Here is a 14,080-nt window from a genome sequence, read left to right as displayed (position 1 = left end):
TTCAGTTCAATTTGGTGAGCTCTCCATCCTGCTCTTGCAGGGGCACTATGTCTGGGGCCCGGAGGGCGTAGCTCGAGATGGCCGCTAGTAACGGCTAATGTTCAGGTATGTATTAGTTCAAGTAAAGTTCAGGACCAGTTGCCCAACTGGTAAGTTTCCTTGTGCCAATGGTAAGTTCAGGAACCCAGTTAACTCACTGGATTCGGAGTTGGTCTAGGAGGTAAGTTCTGGTACCAGGTAAGTTTGATTCCCCAGTTGCCTCACTGGGTAACACCGGGTTACTTGCGCTGCGTGATTTTCAGCCTAAATGCGGCGAGCGTGCTGAGCGATGTTTTCCGACTCTAACCTTGTCTTCACTTTCTCTTCCCAGGTCCGCTCCGGGAGGTGCTGGACGGAAGAAGGAGCAGTTCCAGAGGAAGACCGCACACCGGAGGTGAGTATTTGTAAGAGGTCTCAGAGCGATGTCTTACGCTTTGAAGAAAGCAAAGCAAGCTCCGATGCAAGCTGGTTATTAAATCACCTGTTCATGCTTTCCTTTTCAGGTATTGGTATGCTTTGAGAGCTGTGGAACGAAGGCGAGCGACACCGGAGACCTACTTGCTATCAGTTCTTCATTCCACCTCAAGCCGACGGCCAAGAAGTCCACACGGGTATTCAGGTAAGCGGAGATGTCCACACGGGAATTCAGGTAAGTGGAGATGTCCACACGGGAATTCAGGTAAGTGGAGATGTCCACACGGGAATTCAGGTAAGCGGAGAAGTCCGGGTAAGCGTGTGATACAGAATTTACACAAAACGCGTGTTGGTCTCTGGGCGCGGCTTATATAGGCAACCACGCCCAGAGACTAGACTGCGCTGCTTGCTTTGTGCTGGGAACATTTGTCTATGTTGGGGGGAAGCAGAAGTTCTCTTGGCTGTGATTGGATGATAGGGTTTCCCTGATGACATGCTCTGGGTTCTCAAAGCCTTAACCCGGGCCACTCCTGACTGTCTTCCCCACCTATCCTTATGAACTACACAGAAAGAGGGCCTGCAGGCATGCCTTTGGCCCGTAACCATGACACATCTGCAGAATTGTTTAAAAAGATATTGAGATTCCTGAATATTTAAAAGCTAAGTGAACTGCATTGTGATGACAAACATGAACCCGACTGAGGGATGTCCGCAGTGTGATGTTGGTCTGAGCCTGATGGAGGGAGGCTGACGTTGTGAAAGGGATCAGAGCCCGGTTGAGGGGGATCCAGGGGGCGAAGAGAAATTGCCCACCGTAAAGAAGGAAGAGACTTCGTATCAAAGGGACTTGGGTACAGAAGGCCCAGATACTGGAAAAGGAACTGAGTTTGGGCCGGAGAAGCCCTGAAGTGCGCCATGCTCGAGAGTCCCGCTGTGTCCCATGTTTCAAACTTAGGGAAGGGAGACCCCAACCATGCCATACCAACTTATCATTTTGTGACAATTCTTTCTTTGTGAACATTATCCCACACTCTTTTGTAGTATAGCGGTAAGGATTGGCAATCGTTTTTTTTAGTATAGGCCCTTTAATTTGACTAGACTCCACTAGTACTCTATTATTATTATTTGATGGTCATAGCTTTCTCCCATATTAGATTTAGATTATGCGCTTATCTCACCCATTTTACAGTTTAACAAACACCCTTGAACTGTGATCACTTGTGTCCATCTTACTTTGACAGTACAAAATAGTACAAAATGGGAGTTAGTACATTTTTTTCTTCTCTGCATTAACCTATTAATATAAGAGGCTGTGATTCGAGATTGGACTGCGATATTTGTGCACACTGTAGGGCGCCAACATTACAGGACAACATCTATGAAAAGTTAATTTCATTATTTGTAGAGCGCCGTTCACCATGGGTATGTTCCCAACATGCTGTCGGTTCAAAGGCCTTAGAGAGACTGAAGTCCGAAGTATGGGAAAGTTGGGGGTGTGTGTGTGTATATATAATGTCCAAGTCTGCAGTCCCCTCAACGGGAATTTCCTTCCAGTCAAAGTTCTGCAGTTGTCCAGGAAGAGAGGTGAGAGGAATACGGTAATTCTCCCCCCTTCCGGCATTTAGTTCCTCAAAGGCCTTTTTATATACTATATATAGTATTAATATATATATATATATATTAATTACACGGCCACGGCCCAAAGTTCGTTGATGTTTGGTCCGGGGGGGCGGGAAGTTATAGGGGGGGTCCCAAAACGTCTTTTTTTCCCATAGACTGAATGGGGAAAAACTTTGCGCACGGCTACAGATAAAACCGCTGGACGGGTTTTCATGAAATTTGCGGCAGGTATAGCGGCTTGGTCCAGAAAGGGTGCTTTTGTAAATTTGGTGACAATCCGTGCAGTATTTGTTTTTAAAATGACCAAAAAGTATGTCTCAAAAAATGTGTGATATCTATGTCCGCTCCGCAGACTAGATAACGATTGGCTAATGGGCTTGTGTCATGACCGCGGACATGCAACGTCTCTGCCGATTGGCTGCCTCCAGACGTGTTCTTCGTCAGATTGTTTGGCTCCGCCCAACATCTTGGGGCCGCCGACAGCGGAGCACCAACCAGCGTACACATGCTATATTCATAAAACTTTTTTGCTGTGTCACAGAGCGTTGGGACAGGTTCAGCCAGTAAGACATGGGTGATCAAAGCATTTGTTCTGGGGGTCGGTCTTCACCATGTATTTTCTATGGCCATCTTGTACGCACAGAAAATGAGGGGTGTAATAACGGTAGGATTTCAGTCCATGCAGTGCACATGAAACTTTTTACTGTTGTAAGGAGACGCGTAGTGGTAGCGAACATTGAAATTGACAACATGCCATAATTGCAATATTTTTTCCTATGGGTATTATTATATTAATTAGTACACCGCCATGGGTGCGACATGCTACTGTGGTTGTGGCCAGGGCCTAGAGTCTTGGATGTATGGCCGTCGGCCGAAGGCCTTACTGCCAAGACTATAGGCCCTGGCCACATGGCCACAACCACCGCAGCATGTCACACCCATGGATACACCCATAGTATTGTGTATCGATTGCTAAGTTGTGGGGAGTGTGTGCAGTCTTGGGTGCATGGCCAGAGGCCATGCACTCAACAACAAAGTTGTCCGTACTGGACGTGCAAGGCACCACACACCCATCCCATGTAATATCTATGGACATACAGCTAGGAGTGAAGCCTCTGGCCAAAAGCAGTGAAGGATACCACACTTCTAGAAAAAAACCCACTACCACACATCACTGGAGGTGGTTGTGGGGAGACACTGCACTTTTGGTTGCATGACCAAAGGCCATGCACCCAAGACTGAAGTCATGAGCAGTGGAGTTATAAGTGAATATGGGAGTGGTATAATGCGTTAGTTGTGTGCACGCACTAATGTCTTGGTTGCATGGCTGCAGACGATGGTCCCAACAGTACATTTATAAGTAGCTAATTAACAAGGAACATGGTTTGGATATGCAGCAATGGTTGTGGCTAGGAAGTATACTCTTTGTACTTTGGTCGTAAGGCGTAGGTCATACGTTAGACACTGAAGATGCAAGGGCCAGACTATAGCCACTGCAGCATACTAATAGCATATATTAGACGTGTACATTTGCATGTGTAGAAAATGACTGCCAATATACTTACTCCTTACTTTGTTCAGAATCCACTTATATTTTTTAAATGCTTTCCGTACTTGGCGGAAGTATCCCTTTTTTAATTTCTGTGATAAAAGAAAAAGGGTATTTTAGTCTTTGCATTTTATGAAAACTTACTACATTGCATAATAGACAGTTTACCTTTTTTTTTTTACCCTCATATTTAGTTTACAAACCAGTGTACTGTGCATCGTGCTCAGTTTCTGTGTTTACTTTTCTAATCCTTGGGTCTGGGGAAAAAAAAATCCTTGTCGGATTAAAATAAACCCTTCTTTTCCTATGGTACTAACTACTTCCTTGTTTCCTTCAAGTGTTTCCTTCATCTTTCTGATTAATGTTATGTTTGGTGCCTTCCTGCCGATTTTTAACAACAGTTACATACCTGTAGGCGTATTCTAACTGTGCATTTGTTCCTACAAGTCTGTGATATCCATTTATTTGTGCCTTTGTTATATCCTCTTCGGCTGTTAGATACCTATTGGCGTATTCTAACTATTTGTCGTTTTCGCATAATTTTTTAGCAATCTTGAAGTAAAGATTATTTGTAAAATTTTGGCTTTAAGAAGATTAAATACACATTTGTAAGATTAGGTGGCAATCTTTGCTTTAGAGTAATGGTGCTATCCTTACATTCGAACCATCAACATTTCTTTTTAATGTATGCAGAGTAGTGACCTGCATTGGTTGTAGTTCCTGCATGGTAGATTATACCTATTGTTGTAAAGGTTTTCTTCCAAGTGACACTTGACTGTGTGTGAATCCAGTCAGTTTGCAGGCGTTTTTGGTACCATCTGCATTATAACGTAGAAGCATAAGTATTATGTAGGCACTTTGTGATAGTATCATTAAGGTGGAACAATTGTCTGAAATGCAAATAGTACATAATCTGCCATGGTTTGCATTCTGTACAAGTTGCTAAAATGGAATGCTTTCACAATTTGGTATTTAAACATACACACATCGCTCATTTGGGATTTCTTCTTGTATCACATTGCTACAGAGAGTGCATGTATGTTTCCACATGTACGAAATCTGGAAGATTTCATTTACAGGTATGCTTTTGTTTTCAAATACTAATAGTAAGTACATTAGAAATTCTTGTGGATCTTCTTGTGAGTTCAGAGTGAATCTCACCATTCCAGCATAGTCGTCCAATTCTTGCCGTATTCCATGAACACTGTATGTGTTGTCAGGATTGCTTGTTGCATTTCTATGAAGCACTAACATTTGCAAACACAATTGGTCTGTACTGTGCAAGTAAATATTGTTAACAATTGGTGGCAATTGAAATAGAATATCCATTGCTACATTTGCATAGCAATTTATCCCACGTTCATTTGCAAATTTGAATGGACCAGCTAGTTCTGTATCTGAGTGCATTTTTCGGAATTTCTGTTCCTTCTTTGCCGACGGCCCTGGTTTACATTCCCTAATAGGTTCTTCTTTGTTTGTGGTAATTGCTGAAACTTTAGCTTCTTTTCTTTTAGGAATTTGCTGTTGGATTCTGTTGCATTTGTTTCATTTAGTTTTCTTTTACCACGTTTTACTTTATCAGGAACAGGATATTGTTTCAGATGAGGGGTGTACAGTGAACGCAGTCTATTGTATTCTAGAAAGCAAGGAATATCAGCTTTCACTTTACTTGCATCAAAGTTCATTAGCAATAGACCGTCAAGTGTACGTACCCGTGATAATGCTACATAGCTCATGCCTTCCTTAAACCCTGTGTTTCCTATATCTATCAATGCTTTGTCTAGGGTAAGACCTTGGGATTTAAGAATGGTAACTGCATATGCAAGAGTTAAAGAAAATTGTTCTCTACATACATACATACATGTCTTTGAAGAGAAGGAATTGAGCGCCCTATCCTTTTCACTTCTGAAACTTTATCAAAGCGAATATTGACAAACTGAATGTTGCTGTCACGTGGGTATGATTGAAAGCCAACAACTGTACCTAGTGCTCCATTAACTAGCCCTTGCTCAACGTCAAGGTTACGTTTAAGCATTACTCTACAATTTAAGGATAATTTCAATATTTTTTCCAACCCAGCTAAGTTGGAGATTGCATTTTCTAAACTATTTAGTCTTGTTGTGGCTTGTTCACACATGGGTACTGTCAAACTATGTACGTCTAGTTTGTCTGTGGCGCTAATTTCCATTATTGGTTGCATTTCTTTAACATTGCTTCATTGGATTTGAAACAGCTTGCAAGAGTTGGCATTAAGGCCATACAATTGACATTTTTGTGCCCTATTTGTTCAATAACGTCAGTTGCACAAGCATTATCGCCATAAAGTGCATGAATGTGCCGGTTTTACAGTACAACTTGTGCTTCTTGCGATAGTACACCAACTCTAATACTTTTTAAGATGTTGGCATAAGTGAGATCTGCAGATTGCCGCATGTTCTCAGTTAATTCTCTGTATTGGAAATGTTGCCAACGGTTGACATTACCTATGCTACCAACAGTTCTCAGGCAGAGTTTGTGGACTAAGGTTTTAAAAATAGGTTCACCTTTCACTGGTGTTAATTGTAGAAGATAATGTGTTTCGCTGCAAAGAGTTCTTCGTTGTTACTTTTAAGTACTTCTTGCAATCTGAGGTGAATCAAAGCCAACATTAGGTTGGAGACCATGCTTACTTCATCTATTAGTAGCATTTTCATTTGTTTTAATACTCTGCGTAATTCCATTGCAGCTTCTGCAGATAGTTTGTAATAGTCTTAATTTATTTTGATGCTCTACTGCAAGCAGTAGTAATCCTTGTAAAGTGACATTGCCTATGTTATAGGCAGCTAAACCTGTGGGGGCCGTTTCAACAGCTGACAGTTTGTTGTTTGTCAATTGTTGAAGGAACTTGCCGATGATTTTGATTAAGAATGTTTCCCCTGATCCAGTTTCACCACTCACGTACAGCAGTATAGGTTTGTAATTTTGGCAGGTACATTCTTTATTTTCATGTTGTACACCATGTACAATTTGTTTTGTTACGTCTTCAAAAATGGTGCGCTGATCTTTGTTAAGTTTTGCTTGTTGTACATTTAAGTCTTCTGTATCTTCTTGATACTGATACATGGTGTTTTCTACTTCTGCCATAGCTACTTCTGCCTCATTTGCTATTAGTGGTTGTCCTAGTTGTTCTTGACTTCCTGTTACAGAAGGTTGACTACTGTCGGAAGAGTCCTTATCTAGTTGGGCATGAAGTTCTTCTTCCTGTTGCTGCTCATTGTGTAACATTATTTTGTACTGCGTAAAGTTCACATTGGTGGTAGCGCTTTCAATTGCTTTGAAAGCATCTTCATAGCAGTCATAGTTTTCTAGTATGTCTTCCTCTTTTCTCCATGGTTTGAAAAGTTGTAACAGAGACATGTAATATAGTTCTTTCTGTTGAGGAGTTTTTAATGACAATTTTACATGATCAATTAAGCTTTGTTTGGTAAGTTTCACTAAGCTCCCTTCACAATCGGTCACTCTATATGTACGTTTGCTTTCATCAGGTTTTACATTATTTTTGTATGCAAAGTTTTGAGCTATGTGGAATAGACACATGCTTTCCAAAGTGCTACTCCTGTTAGGATAGTATGTGTCCAGTAAATTGTTTTTTAGAATGTCTTGGCTGTTAGAAACAATTGCCAGAAATGTTCCCATGTCCTCATATGATTTCAGCACTCTTTTTCTAGATTTTGCAGGACCTAGACTTAGCCATACTATGTTGTCTGAGTTACCATACAAAGCAGTACCGGTTAAACGATCTGCTGCTTCGTAGGCACTACATTCTCTATGAGAGAGCATTTTTAAGCCTAAGCTGTACAATTTCTGTGATAATGTTTTGTCTGATGCTAGGTCATCCCAGAGGTCTTGAAGCTCTGTTTTTTTCTGCTTTTGTTAAGTAGGCTGTAACATATCGTTGTAACGCTCACCTGGCTGCCACGGAGGCGCTGGTCTGGTCTGGGTTGCTGTGGCCTCTTCAAGCGTGATGCGCAGGATTCGGACCACCAATCGAACACGACCTCCAAATCTTGCTTGTCTGGCCCGTAGGAATATCCTTCTGCAGATGAGAAAGGGGATTAACTGTCTGCTGAATAGTGTGTTTGCTCCCCCCTTTTACCCCTTCGTTCTTCTCCGACTTCCTCCAAAACCCCCGGTTTTAAGCTCACCTTATGGTTTGGAAGGATGAACTCTCCATCCTGCTTCTGGTGCAGGGGCGCGCGTTCGTCCAGTTACTTCACTGGTTTTCAGAATGGCGCTGGCACATCCACTTGACTTTTCTGAGCGATACGCCCTAAGTATGAAGATGCAAAAGTTCAAGTGTGAGCCTCCTTTTATGTTGTTTTTTCTGTCCTTTATTTCAGGTGCAGAACAAGGCGATGTGTTGAGGGGTTAAATTGCTGGTGGTAAAATCAGGTGAGTTAGTGATGAGGGCGACCCCTCTAAATGTCTTTATAATTCCCCAGTAATGTCTTTTGTCCTTTCCCCATAGGGGCCGGGGTGCGGTACCTGCCAAAGATGCCGCCCCGACCCGAGATGTGGAATTGTTCACCAAGAAAAGCTGGTAAGTAATATGGCTGAAAATTCGGCTTTCCTCTTGTGTTCCCTTGCTCACCTTTTGTCTATTCTTCTCTCCCCTGGGTGCAGAGATGTAGCGACCGGTGATGAGAGCCACGATGGAGCCGGGCGGCGTCTCGGTAACAGGTGAGTGAAGCATGGCGCTGCAGCGAGCAACGCAGTGCTTTTAAATGGAAGTCTTCCTTCAGGAATGCTGGCGTGAAGATTCCGGATGCAGGTAAGAAGGTTGAATAAGTTCTTGGATTTTCACCTTTCTCTTCTCTTATTTCCTTACAGGTGTTACAGGTTTGAGGCGGGCGTGGCTGGAGTCCAGGTGCAGGAGCAGACACGGTGAGCGTTTAGCTGCTGGGATGCAGAACAACGCGAAGCACGTGTGGCTGTCCGGGCGTGGCTTAAATAGCTTTGGAAGAAGTTCCAGGTGAGTATTCTTCCACAGCCCCACCCAAGTAACAAAATAGTTCCTTCAGAAAAATAGTCCCTCCTAAGCCTCATTTGGCTTGGTTCTTCATGCAGCATGGTCTGCATCAGGTGAGTGTGCAGCATGGTCTGCTTCAGGTAAGTGCACCAAACACTTCCCCTTATGAGCCTGGCGCCTATGGCGCCAGGACTGATGTCCAACATGAGCCTGGCGCCAATGGCGCCAGGACAGAGCCCAAAGAGCCCCTATAAAGGGCCGCTGGGCTTTTACCCGGGGGCGTGATGCCTGCTCCCGGGGGTGCTGGGCCTGGCCTGGTGCTCCGGGGGTAGGCATCATGACAATCGTGCAACAGCAGTTGAATTGTCTGCAATGTACTGCACATCTATGTTTGCATTCCATAAGAGGGCAATGATTGCATTGTAATCATTGATATATTTTGATGACATGAAGTTGTTTACTTCACCTGTTTCTGTAACTGGTCTAGGGAAACCAAAGCTGCATTTGGTATAGTATTTACCTTTGTTTTTGTATTTGCGGCGACAATATTTGCCACATTCGTGTCTTTGAAATTGTAAAATCTGCCCCTGGAGCTCACTATGTGTCTGTTGTGAAGGGATTTCCACAAGTGACATATTTTTGGATAAACTGCAAAACAGTGCTATCACTGTCGTGACCAAATTTCGGTGCACCTTTGATCCATAACAGCATGTGAATATGTGGTGCTCCTCTCGCTCGATATTCTTTTTTCCAAAAGAAGTGTTGAAACGATGATGGAAATATCTTGACACATTAACTGGCTCTAGAGAGCAAAGTTCCCCAGGTGTTAATATATCTATGTTGTTTTTGTTGCTGTTTGCTATGCGTAGGAACTCATGTAAATCTTCACATGCATATTCTGCACAACTTAGCGTAACAAATCAAGTCGGTGGTCCAAGGTTTCTGATCATACAACGCACGTCTCTGTGCCGTCGGAACCAGTATTCCTTTGTACCACGCACGTTTGTAAACAAATTTGTTATACTTGATTGTAAAACCTCATCTTTTTCCTGTACTTTTTGTATTAACTGCGTAGCGGACATATTTTGAAAGTGGGTTCCAGATTTCAAAATGTGTGCAACTCCGTAACATAGTATGCCAATTCACTTTCATAGAGTAGGTGGAATATGTATTCAACATTTTGTCTAAATCTGTGATCTTGCGAATACATTCGTAAAGAGCGGTATTCTGATGCCCCAATCTGAGTGGGTCTATCATCGTATCTTCCACCTTTGCCAGTAGGAAATAGCAGTGGAAAAGCATGTGCTTCTATACTTTATTCCCATATACTCATTGGTGACCTTTGGTTTGTCGAATTTGGTAAATTTCTAATGCATCATCTATGCTTTCATTGGAATGCAATGGATGAATTGTGTAATGGTCCAAACGAGTGGATACTGTAGCAGGATCCAGAAGTTCGAATTGTCCAGTTTCTGATGGCTCTTGAATTATTTCAGTTGTTTCCCTCAAGCTTTCATCAATATTTATTTCCTTGTAGTACTCGTTACTGTCTTTTAGATATTGCAATGCTTGTCTAACTTTATGCAAGTCCACAAGTTGTTGCCGAATTTTTTTTTGGTACACCATTTACCAAGACTATTAAAGAATGCTCTATTGAACGTTGCACTCCTAGAGTGTGTACAGTTTCCGTTAGATCTAATGGCAAATAAACTACTTTGCCATGAATGCCTTTCACCAATTCAGAGGAATTTTGCTGTTTTTGGATGAAGGCGTACAATTGCTTGAAATGGGTGAACTGTTTGAATGATTATGCTCTCATACAAATTGAGTTGTTGCAGGATTTTTTGGTAGTGGGAACAATTCCAAATTATTTGTAATAGCACGTGAAGCAGTGTGGTTGTCTAATTTTGTAGTACAGTAACTGCAACATATTAGGCATTCAGTTAGTTCATATTTGTTTTCTGCTTAAAGGTAGAGAGCTAATTCAAAACATTTAGAGTCGTCATTGTCTTCTATTTTATATGCTGTGTCTACATTTTTTGTGTTCCTTTTGTAAAACGTTCTGCGGCAACACACACATAGTTTGGTACTTCAGCCGATGACCTTTTAAATGTAACTATTTCTTTTATGTATGTGTGTAATAGAAGGTTGCTATGTGCAGAATTGTTACTACTATGTTCTAAAACTATTGCATTTTGTAAGTGGCTTTCACTTCCAAAATACTTTCTCTGAAAACGGTCAATTTCTTCTTGTAAGTGTTGGGTATACCATGCAGAAGAGTGTTATTTAAATAGCTTAATTCTGAAGCTGGAGTTTTTGCATAGTATATTTTATACGCTAGATTTCTTACACTTGAATGATGTATTGATATCCTTTTGATATCATGGAAGGTGCTTTTGCAAATAGGCCCAGAAATGCAGGCTAATGAATGTCCTTGTAGTCCTGTGTATTTGCGCACTGGACAACTATCCATATTTTGCAACACTTTCATTTTACTTTTGTCTTTACCTTTTACATACTGATTGAGGAACTGACGTAAAGATTTGAAAGCTTTGTTTGGAATGGCACACATTGATGTGCACGGCCATTTGTATACTGGAGGGTGTAGTTCTGCTGAACTGAGAGGTAATTCCGAGTTTACAGAGGATACTTTTGTAAGCAGTGTTTCTTGTTCCATGATGGTAGTATTGATTTTCTCATACCCTCGTCCACTGCTATGGATGGCAATTATGTTGGTTTGATTTTGTATGTATGCTTCTTCATTAAAATATGATTCTGTGGTTGTTGTGTGACTCTATTCATCACCACAAACATTAAATTAAATATTTTTGTTCATATTCCGTTTATTGCTGAGTTTCTTTTGTAGTTTGGTACTTAGTTTTGTTAGTGCTTTCATCCTATTTAACACTAATATAAACAACTTCCTTTTCAGAAGGATTGCACTGTCCACGAGAGCTTGTAGGATTAACTTTCTACGGTAGGTTTTAAGGGGTGAGGATGACCAAGGTCCTCTTCTTAGTAGATTCTGAAGGACTCTGTGCCGAAACATTTTTGATAAAATACTTTTTTTTTTACTATGGGTTCTTGTTATACTATCAGGATTAGTAGGAACATTGTTAGCTGCACTGGTAGCAGATTTCTTGCCAACATTTGTGTGCTTTGTGACACATTTTGATGGAGGATGTAAAGTTTCGGTAGTGGAAGCTTCTTTTGTTTTGCTAACCGACTGCATTAGCTGGTTTCTTCCAACATTCTCTACAAACTGTACAACAGATGGATGCTTAGATTGGGCACTTTTCTTTTTATTTGCTCCACTTCTGCGTTCCTTTATACGGAGTTGCTTTTTGGTAGGCATTCTTTAGCGTCTGTTCAAAAAAAGAAGGCATACTTTGGTCTGTTGTATAATGTATGTGTGCTGTGTGCATGCGTGCACGAGTCTGATGGGGAAGCTCTTTGTTATGGTGTGTGAATGTGCATTTAACTCTTGCAATGATTTGGGAAGGCTATTTTACTGTTTGTATACTAGTACAATGTTCTTCAGATGAGAGTACAAAGTGGGCTAGTGGTGATGAGAAGCATTATTAATAAACAAAATGCCATAAACTTGCAACGCAAACTACTTTTCTAAATCTAAACTTCTAAGGATTACGTACGTTATTTGAGTTCCAAACACACAGGGATTTGTGAGCCATTCTGCCTGTTATTCTTTGTTCAATAAATGGATATTTGTAGGTAGAATGGTTCAGAAATCAATGTTTGCTTTGGTGCCCAAATTAAACAAATAGCCCATGCAGCCTCTTTGAGGAGTAGTTACAATATAAAGGTAGTACTGCACTTACTTTTTTTGCAAAATGAGCAGGTTTCTTCGGATATGTCGTCTGCAGTGTAGATGCTGTTGATTCTTAGGAGAGTAGTCTTCACTGCGATTCAAAAAAACAAAATGAATTACTTTGTGTGTTGATAGCAGTGCTGATACTGCACACATTCATTGTGCATCGTTTGTCAGAGCATTCTCCTTTCATATTTGAACCCAGTGCATGTGCGCATTTCACTTCACTCTGTGCAGGCTTTGTATGGTATTTGGAATATGTTACTTGCAAGTCCTTCAAAATTGCTAACATTTTTAAAGTTATGAAAATGCCTTGTTTTTTACAAGGTGTACTATCAATAGGAGAGAGGTTTGTAAGCGATAGGGCATAGTAGTAGATGGGAAAAAATGTTCTACTTGCAATTTAAAAGCACAAGGCCGAAAAATCGGGAGACCCTCAGAGGGAGATATCACCACAGCAATCAGGAGAGCTTACTTTTGTCATACGATTACATTGCAAGTAGCATTACTGTAGGTCGTACACAGTATACAACGTTTTCTAATACAAAATCGAGTTTCACCGTAAATAGGCATCCTTGCAACGTTTGTATAGGTTATGCGGAAGACAGTAAGAAGTTGTGTGGTTTGTCAATGATAAATCAGACATATTGCACTTAAAAGGGGGACCGTTGGTTGTATTGCCTATACACATTTAGCAGCATTCATTTGTTTAAATTAAATCATAAAGGTTGCACATGTTCTCCGATTGAAATATACATCCCTGTACTCTATACTCATGCATGTGCGCATGCATGGAGCTGTACGTAGAAATTCGCAACACTTGCACAGTAGCTTCTGAGGTAGGTGCTTTGCAATGATATGCAACTTCCATTCAGAATTATCGACAGTAATTTTGAAGTGTGCAATGTTGATGACGAAGTTACATTTAGAGATTTCCAATGTGATTTCCTGGATGGTTGTGTGACTGCTTAGTTGTGTCCAATAAGGGACTGGGTTTGCTACCGCAGTGGAAAGGGTGAAAGGACTGGGTAAGAGTTGAGTGCCGCACATAGGCAACGCTTGTCCGCGGGTAGGGCGTGTTACATACGGGTTTCTACAGCAAATCCTGCATGGAAAGGGGACTGTAGGCATCAGCCAATCAGATGTTCACATTACTATTTTGTGTCGAAAGACGGTGCGTACACTGAATATGGCAGAGGTGGAGAGGGTAAGGGTTTTGGTGCTTGGAGATATTTATCTCCATGGCTTACATTATGCAGAGAGTAGGCATGTGGCACACCATTTCTATGTGAGAGGAGTGGAGGTGGTGTGGAACGCTGAGACTGATGCCAATGTTGCGGGAATTCTGCAAGTTTGCAGACACATACGTACGATGACCTCTCCTCATGTGGTCATTTTTCACTACAGTGCTTGCCATTTGGGCTACGTGACTGCACGTACTTAGTTGGCAGATTTGGGACAGTTGGTTGAAGCACTCATGAACATCTTTCCAACTGCGAAAATATTTTTTTCTGGTTGACTCCCTAGAGTACAATGGAACAACAATTCTTTTTTCTGTCCAGATCAAAGTATTGGGAGGTGTATCATTAATCGCGGCATGCGTGCGTTTATGTTACCCGCT

General features: G+C 41.5%; 1 long non-coding RNA gene across 1 annotated transcript in view; it reads right to left on the bottom strand.

The window, feature by feature from the left end:
- The window catches only part of LOC138570007 (uncharacterized), a 222,037-nt gene extending 209,488 nt beyond the window's left edge, over window positions 1–12,549 (bottom strand). Inside the window, exons 1-2 of the long non-coding RNA XR_011303376.1 lie at window positions 12,470–12,549; window positions 3,639–3,714 (exon numbers count right to left, since the gene is read on the bottom strand). This is a non-coding gene — a long non-coding RNA (uncharacterized lncRNA). The remainder of the gene's footprint in view (window positions 1–3,638; window positions 3,715–12,469) is intronic.
- Window positions 12,550–14,080: the final 1,531 nt, after the last annotated feature.

Source organism: Ambystoma mexicanum, chromosome 2q (assembly GCF_040938575.1).
Source record: "Ambystoma mexicanum isolate Mex_15411 chromosome 2q, UKY_AmexF1_1, whole genome shotgun sequence".
NCBI classification, from domain to species: Eukaryota; Metazoa; Chordata; class Amphibia; order Caudata; family Ambystomatidae; genus Ambystoma; species Ambystoma mexicanum.
The sequence above is the reverse complement of the archived record's forward strand: the minus strand, read 5'-3'. Positions and strand labels throughout refer to the sequence as shown.